We start from the raw sequence: 15,437 nt of genomic DNA, 5'->3' as shown, positions 1-15,437 counted from the left end.
TTTTCATCAGTGCTAGATCAGGTGCGAAAATGGGCAATATCGGTTCAGTCCACCTCGCCCACAAAGGGTCCAAATTTGTGAAGAAAGTAACCAATATAGTCCAAACCAAGTAAGTTGCAATATTTATATCATATTTATTTGGGTGGATACGAAATGGATAATATTGGCCCATTCCTTCGGGGCCTACTCTATAGAGTGTCAACAATTTGAATAATCATAACAGATGTCAAAATATATTTAAATAATCGAACCTTGGCTGAGGGTATACATCTGTCGGCAAACACGACTCATACTTTTTAACTTGTTTTACATCAATAGATTTACCAACAAAAACAGTCTAGCTGTAAGAGAGCGAGTATATTTTGAGTCCATCAAAAGCCTTGTCAATAATTTTTTGATAAATTAATTGGAATATTTAAAATAAGAAGAAATCTATTGTGGTCACCGGCTATTCCAATTGATATTACCTCATTGCCTGCTCCATTACATGGAATGAATTTCAAGTGGATTTCCGCCGACAATGTAAGGCGAGAACATAAACAAGTGGAGATTGTTGTTTACACTGGAAAATAATTAATTCAAGACTAATTAAATGCTGTCGACATTAAGCGCACTGTGGGAGGGGTGGCAAAATCTTCCCACACAAACAAACACACACACCCTTAGCCATGTGTGGCCCCAATCAGATTGGACAAAATGACCATTTGTTTCAATTTACAGGTTTGTTCTATAAAAGCTCTCGCCACTGCAGGTATAGTGTGTTAGTGTGTGTGTGTGTGGGAGGAGAAGTGGGCTCCACTGGATTGCAATGCAAATGAATTAAAATTGTAAAAACAAAAAGCCAAGTACACACACATTCATTCATGTGTATGTGTGTATGTAGAGCACATCGAATGGAAATTGAGCAATCAATTCTCTACACCAGCCAGCTGAGAAGAACACAAGCTACACAAATGAAAGTGCTATGTGCCAAACAAAAAACAATAACAATAAAAAAAACTAATTATTTACGAAACAAAAACAAAGCGCCGGCAATCTGTGATGGCACGTGCTATAAATAATTGTATTTAATTTCGACAGCAGCAGCAACAACAACAACAAATATATTATGTAATTTCCCTACAAAACAATCCAATGTGGATGTGTTCGGGAGTGTATAATACACATGTAGAACATACCTACACACATAAATATTTATAATTGGCAATGATCTCGCCATCGATCATTTAACCAACAGATGTTATGGAAATATTGAGTGACCTATGTTTGAAGGTGTACTAAGTAGTTCCCTAGTGACCTATTGTTATTAGATGTTCCAAATCGGACGGTCACTGTTCAAGATATTAAGAGAAGAGTAAGTTAAAGTCAAATAGTGGTACATGTAGTGGATGTTGTCTGTTTACTTTAATTTAGAGTAAAAGAGAGCGAACAGAAAGAGAGTACAAAGTTTAGCGTGTCAGAAGGTAACTCATAGATCTATTATAATCTATTATCTAAAATGTTGTCTCATCTGTTACCTTCGAAAAATGTGATTCAATAGATGTCGTTCATGCTATGAGAGAGCTTAAGTTTTTTTTTTTTTTTGAATATTTTTATGATTTATTATTATTTATCCATTGAAATAAATTTATGACTTTGTTTACATTTACATATCCAACTACAGTCGCGAAAAGAAAATAGCACCAGCAAGTAACCTATTAATTTTGTTAATAAAATACCTGTTAATATTTTTTTTAGCATTACAGATTAGAGTATTAACTACTATGGTTCCCGAGCTATGTCAGACGACCACCGAATGCAGAAACTGATCCAAAATATATGACAACAAGTAAAAAAGCAGTAAGTTCGGCCGGGTCGATCTTTGAATACCGTCCACAATTTGGACCGATTTTGGCAATTTAAAAAAATTGAATCCGTTAAAAACTCTGTTAAAATCTTAAAAATACCGAATGTAGCCGTTACGACGTCGTGGACCTACATAGACAACTTTTGTCATAAAAAATTACACCATTACAATATTCAAATGCAAAACTTGAATAAAAAATCGGTGAATAATGTAGCTAAAATCATTCCGAATATAGGGAAGTGCCGTTGCCAAAATGTGGCCACGTAGTACCCATTATGAACTTCAAATACAAAATTTTAAACATTTCCGGCTAGAGTGATTTCCACAGACAGACGGAAATCGTTAAATCGACGTAGACTCTTATGCTGATCAAGAATATATATACTTTGTGGGGTCTAAAATGTATATTTCGAGATGTTACAAACGGAATGACAAACTTAATATATCCTCCATACTATGGTGGAGAGTACAAAAAGGATTGAACAAGGCGGTGCAAGTGTAATTATACTCGTATGGGCATGCTTTTCGTATTACGGGGTAGGGTCTATACATAATATTAAAACTATAATAGATCAACATAAATTTGAATTTTTCTTTAAAAAAATCTGTGAATTAAAAACGTGTATATATTTTTTTTATTTATATAGAATCTATACACTTTTCCTTTTAAATATACATTCCAAAGTTCTTCAAACTTTTAAAAAACGTTGATACACCTTCTAAGCATTGCTTATACTGGTGGTTCTATTTCATTTTTCGCAGCTGTTTGTCGTGAAATATAAAAATATATAACTTAAATAGCAGAAAAATGAATAATTTCTTTTCGAAGTCTGTCCAAAAGATCATCCATGGTGGGATTTGACGAAAGGCGTAAATATATAAAACTTTTAGTCTATACCTTTATTGCCAATGCTATAGGTGTGTAAACAGATTTTTATCCTATGCTAAAATATGTATTCGATAGATAAAGATGTGGAAACTTGAAGAAGGTACAGAGATAGACATTCTGGAATTTTATGTATCTCAGTGGGATTAGAAAATTCCCTGATAAACCAATAAAATGTATAAAACAACTACTCGATTACTCATACTTTTCTGGAGAGCAGCAGGATTGTAGGAGTAGGAATGTAATCGATGGCGTAAATCGTAATACCAAAATCAATTAATTAATGACCACCTTTAATATCGCAATTTGATCTCTGTAAATTCTAGGAACTAATTGCATTTTTAATTAATTCCCCCACACTGACAGGCTGAGTGCTTACAAATGAGTAATGAATGATGATCAAAAGGTAAACCCAATGATCACCTCTGCCATCACCAATTTCTCATTCTTTATTTGCTAAATAAACAATTGTTTAAAAATACGAACTGTTTTATTTTATTTTTTTTTTTCAATCATCCATGTCTGAATCATCATTCAAAAGAAAATTTCGTAAATATTCTATGTATATATACAATCCTAAATGTGTTTCTTTTATATTTTTTATTATAACGTTGTTGTTGTATTTTCACTCTGAAATCGTCATTGCTGCCAGTCTACAAATAAATTAGGAAATTTTGAATTAAATTATGGCATACGTTTTGAAAACATAACCACCCTGGGAGCAGCCTTTCGTTCTTCGTTCTTAATGAAAATGTAGAAACAGCAGATTTTGTAGCGGCTATTTGGATCGCTGAATTTCTTTTTATTAAGATTGGCAGTCTGTGACCGAAGAACATGTGTTGGGTGTATTCACGGACGTGTGCAATGGAATACCGTGGTCAATCCGGTTGAATTTGGAAATGTTTTGCTTGGACAAGGAATGAATTTAATAGAAACATTGGTTTCCATTAAAATTAAAAGTGTTTAGAAAGTATAGATAAAAGAATATATCAATAAAATGGCCCCTGTAGCCATTTTTTTTTTTACAATTTTTAAAATAATTATTGCCGTTAAATATTGTATAATTTCGCCATATTTTTAATTCTCATTGATGTTTATTGATTCGCAAATTGAAAATATTTCGGAATAAAAAACAAATAATCTTTGTTTTCATTTAACGCCAGTGTCAATATTGGCGCCAGCCATTCGATATTTTGAATTTATTTTTCGACTTGCTACATTGTATTGTGATTAGGTAACTGACTTGTTCTATAACCAGTTTTTTGTTTTGTCATCGGCCTTTCATCCAATAACAACAGAATTTGACAATATTTTATGACAAATTTCTAGTGAATGTTGAGTTCATGGAACTGAAAAATGAACGAATAGCTAAGAAATTTCAACGGAAGATTGGCATGGGCGTTTGAAGTGTCATACAACAAAAAGATTATAATAACAACACTGAAAAAAAATAAATATTAAAAAAATAAAGGGAAATCGGTTATCGTAGTAAAAACGTTGGCTGTTTGCATTTATCATGCTTCTTTCTCTTATACATACATACAATAAGAGAAAGAAGCATGATAAATGCAAACAGCCAAAGTTTTTACTACGATAACTGATCTTCCCTTTATGATATCGAAGAAAATTGCAAAGCTAGTAGCTTCTTGCAGATACTGGAACAGAGCAATTGTTAATAATAAAAAAATATATTTTATGCTCAAAAGATGCAATTGTTTTCATTGATTTCTTTCAGTGTAAAACAAACAAATATCTGTTTATTCGGTTAATTGTAAATCATTTTACTTTTAGTATTCTTGTTGTTATTGTGTCTATGACTATTTGTATGACTACCACTGACAGTATCTAGTAATCAGATATTTGTTGTTGCTCATTTATGACATAATATTTCTAAAATAATTTCCATTTCAGTACAGGCCAATATCAAAATCGCCAGCAACATTTGTTTAATTGTTTGTCTATTATTTAGCTTTGCTAATTTTTTGTTCTGCTCACCTATGGCATCATCCGGCAAAGATCAAGATTTGTTGTTGTATTGTTTCCCCACTCCTCTCGCTCAAAATTTGCATAAATTTAGATCACGGGTAGAATCATAGATCAGACAAGTAAAAAAGCCACAAAGTTTGACCGGGCCGAACTTTTAATACACTCCACCTTTTGGAAGGAATTTGGAAATTTAAAAAAATAAATAGAATCCATTAAATATTCTGTTAAAATCCTAAAAATACCTAATGCAGGAAGTTACCATTATTTTGGGGTCTATACGAAAACGTAGACCTGCATAGACAGTTTTCTGTCACAGGCTGTAGTACCCGTTACGAACTGCAAATACGAAATTTGAAACAATTCCGGCAAATATTGTACCTAATAACGTCAAAATACCGAATATAGGGAGGTACGAAGGGGGGTATACGACGACCTGGACCTTCAAAAGCAATTTATTGTGACAGGCTATATTACCCATTAGGAACTTCAAATACGAAATTTAAAACAATTCCGGAGAATAATGTTGCTAAAATCAAAATACAGAATATAGGGAGGTTGAGTTATATGAGGGTTATACCTAAACGTGGACCTACATAGCACATTTCCAATACCAAAAGTCCTGCAGACCAAAGAAACATCTCCTTCAATTCGTCCCGAAGTGAGAGTGATTGCCACAGACGGACGAATGGACAGGCAGATATCGCTTAATTGCCATATAATTTCATGCTGATCCAGAATATATAAATGTTGCGGGATTTAATGCGTATATTTCCAGGTTTTACAAACGGAATGACAAGCTTAATATATCCTCTATACTATAGTGGAGGGTATAAAATTTGAATTTTACTGAAACCTGAAAACGATTATAATTAAATATGTAGATTATCAAAATCTGAAGGATACATCAAATTAAAGAACCAGCTCATAGCATATTTGACTGTGATAATAATCTTTAAGTGGCGTTTGAGTGTAAATTCTAATTTAGGGACTACAAAGACTTTTTTAAATCAGTCAAAGGGGAGCTGGAGAACGGAGTTTTTTTGTGTGTATAGTGGTGGTATTGGTTCTTCTACTAACTTTTATGTGTCGAACAGAGTAATCTGCATATAATATTTCAAACTAATCTAAAGAAAAATTATTTTCTTTCAGACAGAGGATCTAATAACTTTAATATTCATCACATCCGAGGATATGGAACTAATGAAGAATATACATGATTTTATGGTGTTGCAAAATTTATATAGCATCAAGCTAATTACAAAGAAAACAATAAAATCTGAAAACATCAAACGTCTACTATTTTTTTAATTCGTTATTTTTATGTGAAAATAGATTACAACGAGTTCTGAGAGAATAAATTGGCCATTTTTGAGAATAAATTATAATTGTTTTTTTATTGAATTTTACAGCATATGTTTAAAAATGAAGGAGGTAAGACAACTTTTCGGAACTAATTATAATTAAATGGCTTGAAACCATTGACTTTTTAGAGCAGATGTTCTCTATAGCTTACTTTTTTAATTTGCAAAAAAAAAAAAAACATCAAAGGCCTTTATTGTTTTCATTAACTTCCACTTGGGTGAACAAACACCCTCTTTTTCTTCCACTCTTAATACACGGACTTTTTAAGCCAAAAAGACCCTTATATTATTTCACCCCCCTCACTCTAGTCGGATGAAGTGTTTAATAACTAGAATGGATGTATTTAATGGGATTTAAAGGAGGGATTCTCAATAATACCCGCTGCTTATCGATCCTCAACATATGATGGTTATCAATTTTAATTAATCCTAAGCCTCTCTTTGTGAGACATCATTCTGTCAATTGGATTGGCTATGACATTTATGGATATTTAATGAAATGCTCACGACATGAAGAGATTTGAAGTCAATGGCGAGTTGTGTTTGTATAATAAGACTCCCTCTCAATTCTTCATAACTAATAAATTTTAACAAGAACTGACATTTTTTACTTTATAAAGTTTGCTAACCCCTGAAGCATTTCCCTCTTAAATATTCCAATACACCGCCACAGGCTTCCATCAGAGTCGAGGACAAACCACACACTTCCTTAATTGTTTTAAACGCGAATGGTTGTCATCTAAAAAATCTATTCCATGCAGCCATTGATGATGGCAATGCAAAATCCAAAATTCATTCAAAAAAAAATTACAGGAAGACAACTAAGTCATAGCTCCCCCCCAAAACGCCTTTCGGAATGTCATCTCTGTACGAAGGCGTACCGCTGTTTAAAAATTGAAATTTGAATAGAAATATGAATGAGAATTTTGAAAAATAGCTGCAATTCCGACTAAAACGCAACACATGGCCATCCAACGTCTGAGGGATACAAGCGACATCCAGCAAATGCAATTGAAAGGCAGACCGACAGTCGAGCGTTTAGGATGCGCCACATCACACTCCGGCTGCAATTGGTAATGGTTATGCACATGTTAATGGTTTGTTCCTTTGTTTTTGATGTTGTTCTTGTTTTTGTTGCTGTTGTTTTGTTATTTTTAGAATTGAGTTGTAAACATTTCAGACAACAACATGGAACTCCCAAGGAATTGAGAGAAGATAAATGGAAAAACAAAAGGAAAATATCAATTTCCTATCTCTTGTGGTTCAGCTCCTTGATTTGTGTGTGCGTGTGTGCGACATTAGATGGGGGAACATTTTTCTTTTCGGGGGTACGGGGAGTGGCTGCATGTGCAACGAAATAGGCCTACAATTACATGTTTTGCAAAGACTATCCTGTGCTAAGTACGCCTAGGAAACAAAACCCATTATTATTCATTGTTTGCAGGCTCATATAAGAAAGAGAGAGAGGGAGAGAGAGGGAAAGGCAAGATTGTCTCATTGCACAGTGGCTAATAAAAGGAATTTAAGTCATTCAATATTTTCTATTACATTTCACTTAGAAAACTAAATAAGGGACATTCCATTGTGCTTGATGATTCAAAGATGGGCCATATCGGTCCACGATATCATTTAGCCCCCATATAACGGTACCCCCGATAGTCGGTATTTTGATGATTTTACCACATTTTTCAATGGAATTTTCTGAAATTCTACATAAGGAGTTCTTCGTGATATCGTATCGATATCATTTAGCCCCCATATAACGGTACCCCCGATAGTCGGTATTTTGATGATTTTACCACATTTTTCAATGGAATTTTCTGAAATTCTACATAAGGAGTTCTTCGTGATATCGTATCGTATATCCCCCATATAACTGTTCATCCCTATATAGAGTATTTTGATGATTTTATCCACATTTTTCAATGGAATGGCCTGAAAATTCACAAAAAGTTCTGAGTTCTTAACCCCCTGAAAGAGAATTGTCTATATAAGTCCACAATATCATATAACCCCCATACAATAGTGCTCCCCGATATTCGGTATTTCCAGGATTATAGCGACATTATTCACCGGAATTGCGTCAAATTTCGAATTTGAAATTCGTAATGGGTACTACAACCTTTGACGGAAAATTGTCTATGCAGGTCTACGTCTTAGTATAACCGCCATACAACGATACCTCCCTTTATTCGGTATTTTGATGATATTAACGACATTATTTACAGGAATCGCGTTAAATTTCGTATTTCACGTTCGTTACTACAGCCTATCATAAAAAAATACTTATCCAACACCACGCCTTCATATAGCCCCCATAAAAGGTTTTCACGGTATTTTTAGGATTTTATAAAAAGATCGGCCCGGCCGAGCTCAGCTGCTTCTTTACTTGTTAATAAATATTTTTCAAACTATACGTATTCAAATATTTCAGTCGGCACTATATCTAAAACGAAATTTTGAACAAACGGTAACAATTTCGAAAATTTATAATTTGAAAAATGTAAAATTGGCGTCAAATCTTCCTCAAACTTTTTACATCTAAATATTTTTGCCAATATAATCCGTTCTCAAAATGCGATATAATGTACACCTCCTACTCTATTCGATTTCAAATTCAGACTATAGTAAAGCTTCAATACGCATTCAATAACAATTATAGCTGGTATTAATTAAATTACCCAATACAAATGAATGATAAAAAGAAAGAATGTTCAAATTGCTAAATTTGACAATTCGGATAGAATCCGAAACTGTTTTGAAAACCCAAATAATACACCCCATACAAACTACTGTGCCTGATCTGCATTCGCTTCCTGGCAGCAACAACAACACCTCACACACATCCCGTCACATTGATTATCATAATGATGTTGGGCAAAACACTGATGCGGGGCTCTGACGTTGATCCCTTACATGTGCTCGACATCCGTTCCACTGTGGATAATTTTAGACAGACAGCCATCGATTTCCTTTGTAATTTTCCTGCCATTGGGTACCCAAAATAAATGGGAAACAATTCCCAAATGAAGAATTAACCCATGGCGAAATGCCGCAAGTCACTCAGTCAGTCAGCCACCTAACCCAACCAACACGTGAATGCAAAGAATTAAATCTCTTTGGCGTTTTTTAAGAACAAGACGGCTTCTGCATTGTTTCCCTTTCACATATTGCATGAATGAACTGGAATGAGAGAACGAACGAATGAATGAATGAACGAAGTGCCACTGCCTGAGTTCCAAGTTGAGTTGGAATTTTATGAGATTTTTCCATTGTTGTTATTATTGTAAATTACAATGGGTAAATTCTGTTGTGGCCTCCGAGTAAGTCATGTTCAAGCCCTCTTGTCCTCGTTGTTGTTGGGCAAAAGAATAAAAGAAAAAGTGCATTCGGATGGATTGTGGTAACATTTTCCTTTGTACTTTCCCTTATTATTGGTATGATCTGTTCATGGGTTTTATGGCTTTATTACATGACATTGAACTTCCTTGGCAGAGAGAAGAGAATGACAGCATGGAAACTAACAATAAGACTTTGTAGCGGGGTACGAAGAGGCTTAAACAAACATACACACAGTAACAAGGAACGAACTGCCATAAAACAAAGTTTATGCCATTTTACGGAAATTACTAGTCCAATAGTCCGCTGAACATTCCCATATGTTCCGAACAACAAGAACAACAACAAATGCAATGAAAAGTACAACACATTGGGTGCGCGTGTATGCCCTCGACCCTGAGCATGGAAAATGTGAAATTGGAAATTTATACACTACCTTCGTGGAAGTGAATGGCCCTTGTCCAGTCGAACAACGTCTGTTGTATCTATCTATCTATCCATCCATCGGATGGTGGCGATATGCATTTCATATGCGTTGATTTCCCTTATTTTCCAATTGAAAGGGGCGTTTGAAACGATATTAAATTTTAACACGCCTGCTTGTCAGCCCTTCACATGCCCTGACCATGTGTGTTCTGAGGGGGGAAAACAAACATCGCCGACCGAAAGGGAAGAAGTTTCCCAGAAGCTTGTTGTTTATATTTGTGTACGTTTGTTTCTACCTCTTCGCCAAGAACAAAACAAGGGAAGTAGGGAAATGTTAATACATGCATGCATGTTGACCCAGGTTCGTTTCGAACATTTTTTAATTAATGTCTTTGTTTGATAACAAAAGTCACTCATGCGCATATCCAGCGAGTCAATCAGCCAGCCAACCATCCAGCCACCAGGCAATTGCTGAGTAAGCGTCGTAATTATCATCACTTAATGCGGGAGGCAAAATGACTTTATGCGCTTCGTTTGCAATGCAGCCAAATAAATGGGGTCTTCACTTCGAACCACAAATAAATTTCTGAAACGTATCACTTCAAGCGTGTTATGACCGGCAGTTTTTGAAGAAATGGGAAATTTATGCAGCCACAAGTAAATGTGGGAGATAGTGGATATATCAGAAGCGATTCTAGTTTAGTGGGTTGGAAATATTTAAATTGAATACCTGGCATTTAATTTGGCCCCTTTCGTTCCGTATGGGAATCAATTGGTATTTTTGTTGATATGCTACTTTTTTCTCGATTTTTATAATTTACATAGATATAAAGTACAAACAAACACGTTGCATGCCTCCTTTAAATTACTCACAATAATAGGGAGAAATATGTCATACAATTCTATGTCGATTTTATGATGACCTTCCGTCTGTGAAAATCACTCCAGCTGCCGAATGAATTGAAGAAGCTTGATAAAATTTCACTCAAATGTCTGCAAGACTTTTGGTATTGAATATGGGCTATATAGGTCCACTTTAGTTATTGCCCCCATATATATTCGGATTTTGATGATTTTAGCTCTAGTACCCATTAGAAACTTCAAATATAAAACTTGAAACAGTACCTGTGAATAATGACAGGTACTGTTTCACGTTTTATATTTGAAGTTCCTAATGGATACTAGAGCCTATCACCGAAAATTGCCTATGCATGTCGACGTCTTCGTATAGATCCCCTATAACGGTACTTCCATATATTCGATATTTTGATGATTTTGGCGACATTATCCACTGGAATTGTTTCAAATTCCGTATTTGAAGTTCCAGTGGGTACTGCAACCTGTCACCGAAAATTGTCTTTGTCACAGAAAATTGTCTTTATTTGAAGTTTCTAAGGGTACTACAACCCGTGACAGAAAATCGCAGGTCCATTTCTTTGTTTAGCCCCCATACATAACTCACCATTTTCAGTATTATGAAGTTTATGCGACAAATTCCTCAGAAATGTTTCAAGTTTCGTATTTGAATATTGTAATGGCCTATGACAAAAATTGCTTCTGCACATCCACGTTTTCGTATGGGCCCCAATATAACGGTAACTCCCTATATTCTGTATTCTTGAGAATTCAACAGACTTGTTAACGGACTTTTTAAATTTCCAAATTCGTTTTTATGGGTGGAGGGTATTCAAAGTTCGGCCCGGCCGATCTTACTGCTATTTTTACTTGTTGTTTAAATCAGTTGTTTAATGGAAAGTTTCTTATTGTTATGATTACTTTATTTGCGCTGTTCTTAATATTTTCTCTTTAAGAAAGTAAAAATTCTCTCAAACAACCTGGCTGAGTGAATGAGTATCGCTAGCATATCCTCCTCATTTTTCTATAACTCTGAACTCCAACTTTATAATTCCCAAGACTGGGGTTTCAACCCCAATAAATATTTGGCATTTTTTTTTAATTCTTTGAACAGTTTCAGCTGAAATTCCCTTAAAACGTAAAGACCGTCCTCTGCGCTTAAACTACTTAAAAATTCAGACTTGACTCCACAAACTGTGGTCTTGATCGTGTCGTAATTGTTGTTTTGTCATTCAAAGATTAATCGATTGTTGTTGGTTGTTGTTCCAGTGGACGCTTTTAGAATTTTTCATATGAAAATGAAGCTAATTGTCTGGCACTGGAGGCACTTTGATTGAAGTACATGCATTGCCCGCAACAATGGAGTTATCTTGGCCACAGACCAAAAGGAAAACAAGACGTGCATGTTTGATTTTCCAGAACAACAACTCTGGAGGGGGAGAAAACATTTGACGCCAGTTATCTGACAAAACAAACCTAAACGGATAAAAATAGGTAACAATTGTTCGATTGCTAAGCCGGGCTAGTTTAACAATTATGTTGTTTAACAACAATGGATAAACGTTATCAAGGTAAGGTAGAGGCGCATGGGCGCTAAATACCTTCGTGTGTCTATGTTTGTGTGTGTGTGCGTGTATGAGAGTGGCTGGCATAAGAAACCAACAATTGATGATGGATATCAACATTTAATCAGCGAATAATCATCTATCGGATGTTTGTTATCCTCAATATTGTTGTTGTTGTTCTTAGTGATGCTCTTGACACTTTGTTTTGCTTGAAATGCCACGCATGTGCCTCTACCTACCCCAAGTCGATTGTTTATGTGATTTGTTGTTAGTTTTAGTGGTTTTTCCCTTTGATAGCCCTCCGAGCTGTGATAAACAAACGGCCGATATTTTGGTTTTCCTGTTGTTGTTGTTAATATTGTTTTTGGTGGTAAAACAATTGTTGTTTCATGTTTGTCAACTCTATTTTGTCGCCGAAAGTAAAGTGAAAAATAATAACAATGGCCTGCTGCCACTAACTAAACATCATCTATGACGAGCTGCTAGGCATGCAGTCAGCCAGCCAGCCAACCAAAGCAACCGTCAAACAGGATGACAGGAAATGTTGTTCTGTTCCTGGTTATTCATGCATGTCATGCCACCACGTCCACCAAAATACACAGATAATTTGTTTGTTTAGGTTCGGTCCCGAGATCATATCGATCTCAATATTTGTTTGAATTTGCCCCTTGGAAAAATGCAGAACGCCTTTGGGAGAAACCATTTAAGCAAACAAATTAAAAATTGGACTATTTTTCCAGGGAAATGGGAAGTGAAATATTGTTTTAATTTCGTTATTTATTACCAATGAAAACACCATTACCGAACAGATGTATTCCAAGGAGTTTCGGGTGAGTGTGAGGGTGTGTGTGTGTGTGTCTGACTCAAAGTATTTTTTTCGAAAAAAGTGACAAATTATAACGCATTATAAATTAAATGTTGATAATATTTGAAAATAAGAGGTATGAATAGTGAAGTCGTATCCTAATATAGAGATAAGTAATACTCTGCTACACTGGCAGATATCTACAAGAAAAATGCAATATAGGCCTGGCCCGAATTCTTAAGCAGGACTTTTGGTATTGAAAATGAGCTATATAGATCCACGTTTTGATATAGCCGGTACCTCATGATATTCGCCATTTTGATGATTTTAGCGACATAATTACCGGAGTTGTTTAAAATTTGGTATTTGAAGTCCGTAATGGTATGGTATATAAAGTCCGATGTGCAGGTCCACGTTTTCGTATAGCCCCCATATAACGGTGCCTCCCGATATCAGGTATTTTGATGATTTTAGCAACAATATTCACCGGAGTTGTTTCAAATTTGGTATTTAAAGTTCGAAATGGATACTACAGCCTAAGACAGAAAATTGTCTGTGCAGATCTACATTTTGATATAGCCCCCATATAATAGTACCTCCCTACATTGATAATTTTACCTACATTATTTACCGATTTTTTTCAAGTTTCGCATTTGAATATTGAAATGGCTTATGCCACGTGCTACGTGCTCTACGTCGTCGTTTAGACCCTAATATGGTGGGTACATTTGGTATTAAAAAAAAAAATTAACGGATTTTATTTTTTGAAAATTGCCAAATTCGTTCGAAATGGTGGAGGATACTCAAAATTCGGCCCGGTCGTACTTACAGCTTTTTTACTTGTTTTAATAACTCATTATTTCTAACTTACTGGTAAAACAGAAGGCAGGTTGTTTACATTACTTTTCAATGGGTCGTTCGGCTCAAGCAACTGCCAAGTTTTTGCTCCTGGATCTTTCACAGTCTCACCTTGGAAAATATTCCTTTCCAATGGAGTTGTCGGTATTTCTGTTAATCTATTAACTTTAGGCAGATATTCTACCCATCACAAAATCAAATCTTGGCAACATAATATTACACTTTGTTAAACAAGTCATGATACCACGCTCAATACAGGTCGAGTAATTGTTTCCATTTATATTTCCCCCCTAAAAAGACACAGAGCAAACCAGAAGATGAAGAATCTATGTCAAAGTCCACAATGAAACTCTCTGGTCACCAGATACCACCAGACTGGAGCAACCCCATAAGGCAACTTGTTGCAAAGACACATCGATTGCGGTGGTCATTTAAACATTAAATCCATAACCAAAATTGGTCATTTGTCCATTGTGTTGTTGTCATCGTCGTCGTCGTCGTCGTCGTTGCACTATTTAACCATGTTCGAGCAATGCACAACAACATCTTTGGCATCACCACTCCACCACCACCACCACCAACTGAATGGGTCATCATCGTTGTCGGCCATACGTGTTATGGCCTAAACCACAATTTGCACAATTTGTTCTTGGCCATCATACTAATTAGGTGGGCTACTTGGGGGTATTGGTGGCACGGCTGCAACGTGTATGATGATGATAACGATGGCCTGTAACTGCAACGTTCCCCAACCGGTGAATTTTAACCGAGAAAGAAATGGGCAAAAACAACTCTTACCCGGTGTCCGTGCGTCCGACTTGGTTTGGTTATTCGGATTTGGTTCTTTTAAGGAAAGTGTGACCCAATATTTGGGATTTGTTGACCAAAAGAGCATTGTGCCAACTTGATTGGCTGCTCTTGGTTGACTTCAAGCCAATGACTTGTGGCTGCTGTTGTTGTGGCAGCTTCGTTTTTATCTGAAGTACCAAGTCAAGTGCTCAAGTGGATTGGATTTCCAAAGTATTTGCAGAACGTTTGAAACACATGTTGCCGCTAAATGTTTATCACTTGTTTGTTCTCAACAATCCAACATGAAATGCTAAACAAATAAATTTGCACCATCAGTAGCTGAGCAGCTTAGTAGCTGAGAGAAGGCGGAAAAGCAATTAACTGCCCTGCAACTATAAGGCCTTATCTACAGTCAACATTAAAGTGTAAAAGTTTAGCCAAATAACAACAACAATGTTTTATTGAAGGGATTTGGTTTATAAATGCATTTGAAAATATGTTAATCCATAGGTGAAAAAGTTCTGTTGCTTATTATTTATTGGGACCAATCCATTTAAATTTTTATTCTTGTCCCAAAATCACAGGGCGGATTAAATAAAATTTTGTTCTCAAATTCTTTGTTATCTTTTTGGCTATATTTGGCTATTCGAGTTTTTGCTGCGATTCGAATTCCAAGGAATTTCTGTTATACCAAAACCAAAAAGCGTTTTACAAGAACAAT

The 15,437-nt window shown here is 35.5% G+C and overlaps 1 protein-coding gene across 7 annotated transcripts in view; it reads right to left on the bottom strand.

Annotated features, from left to right (window-relative positions):
* The window catches only part of LOC101896703 (integrin alpha-PS2), a 67,832-nt gene that overhangs the window by 38,421 nt on the left and 13,974 nt on the right, over positions 1-15,437 (bottom strand). The gene's annotated exons all lie outside the window — the stretch shown is intronic.

The sequence above is a fragment of the Musca domestica genome, unplaced genomic scaffold (genome assembly GCF_030504385.1).
Source record: "Musca domestica strain aabys unplaced genomic scaffold, Musca_domestica.polishedcontigs.V.1.1 2, whole genome shotgun sequence".
Lineage (NCBI taxonomy): Eukaryota > Metazoa > Arthropoda > Insecta > Diptera > Muscidae > Musca > Musca domestica.
Note: the sequence above shows the minus strand (reverse complement) of the source record. Positions and strands in the feature narration are given on the sequence as shown.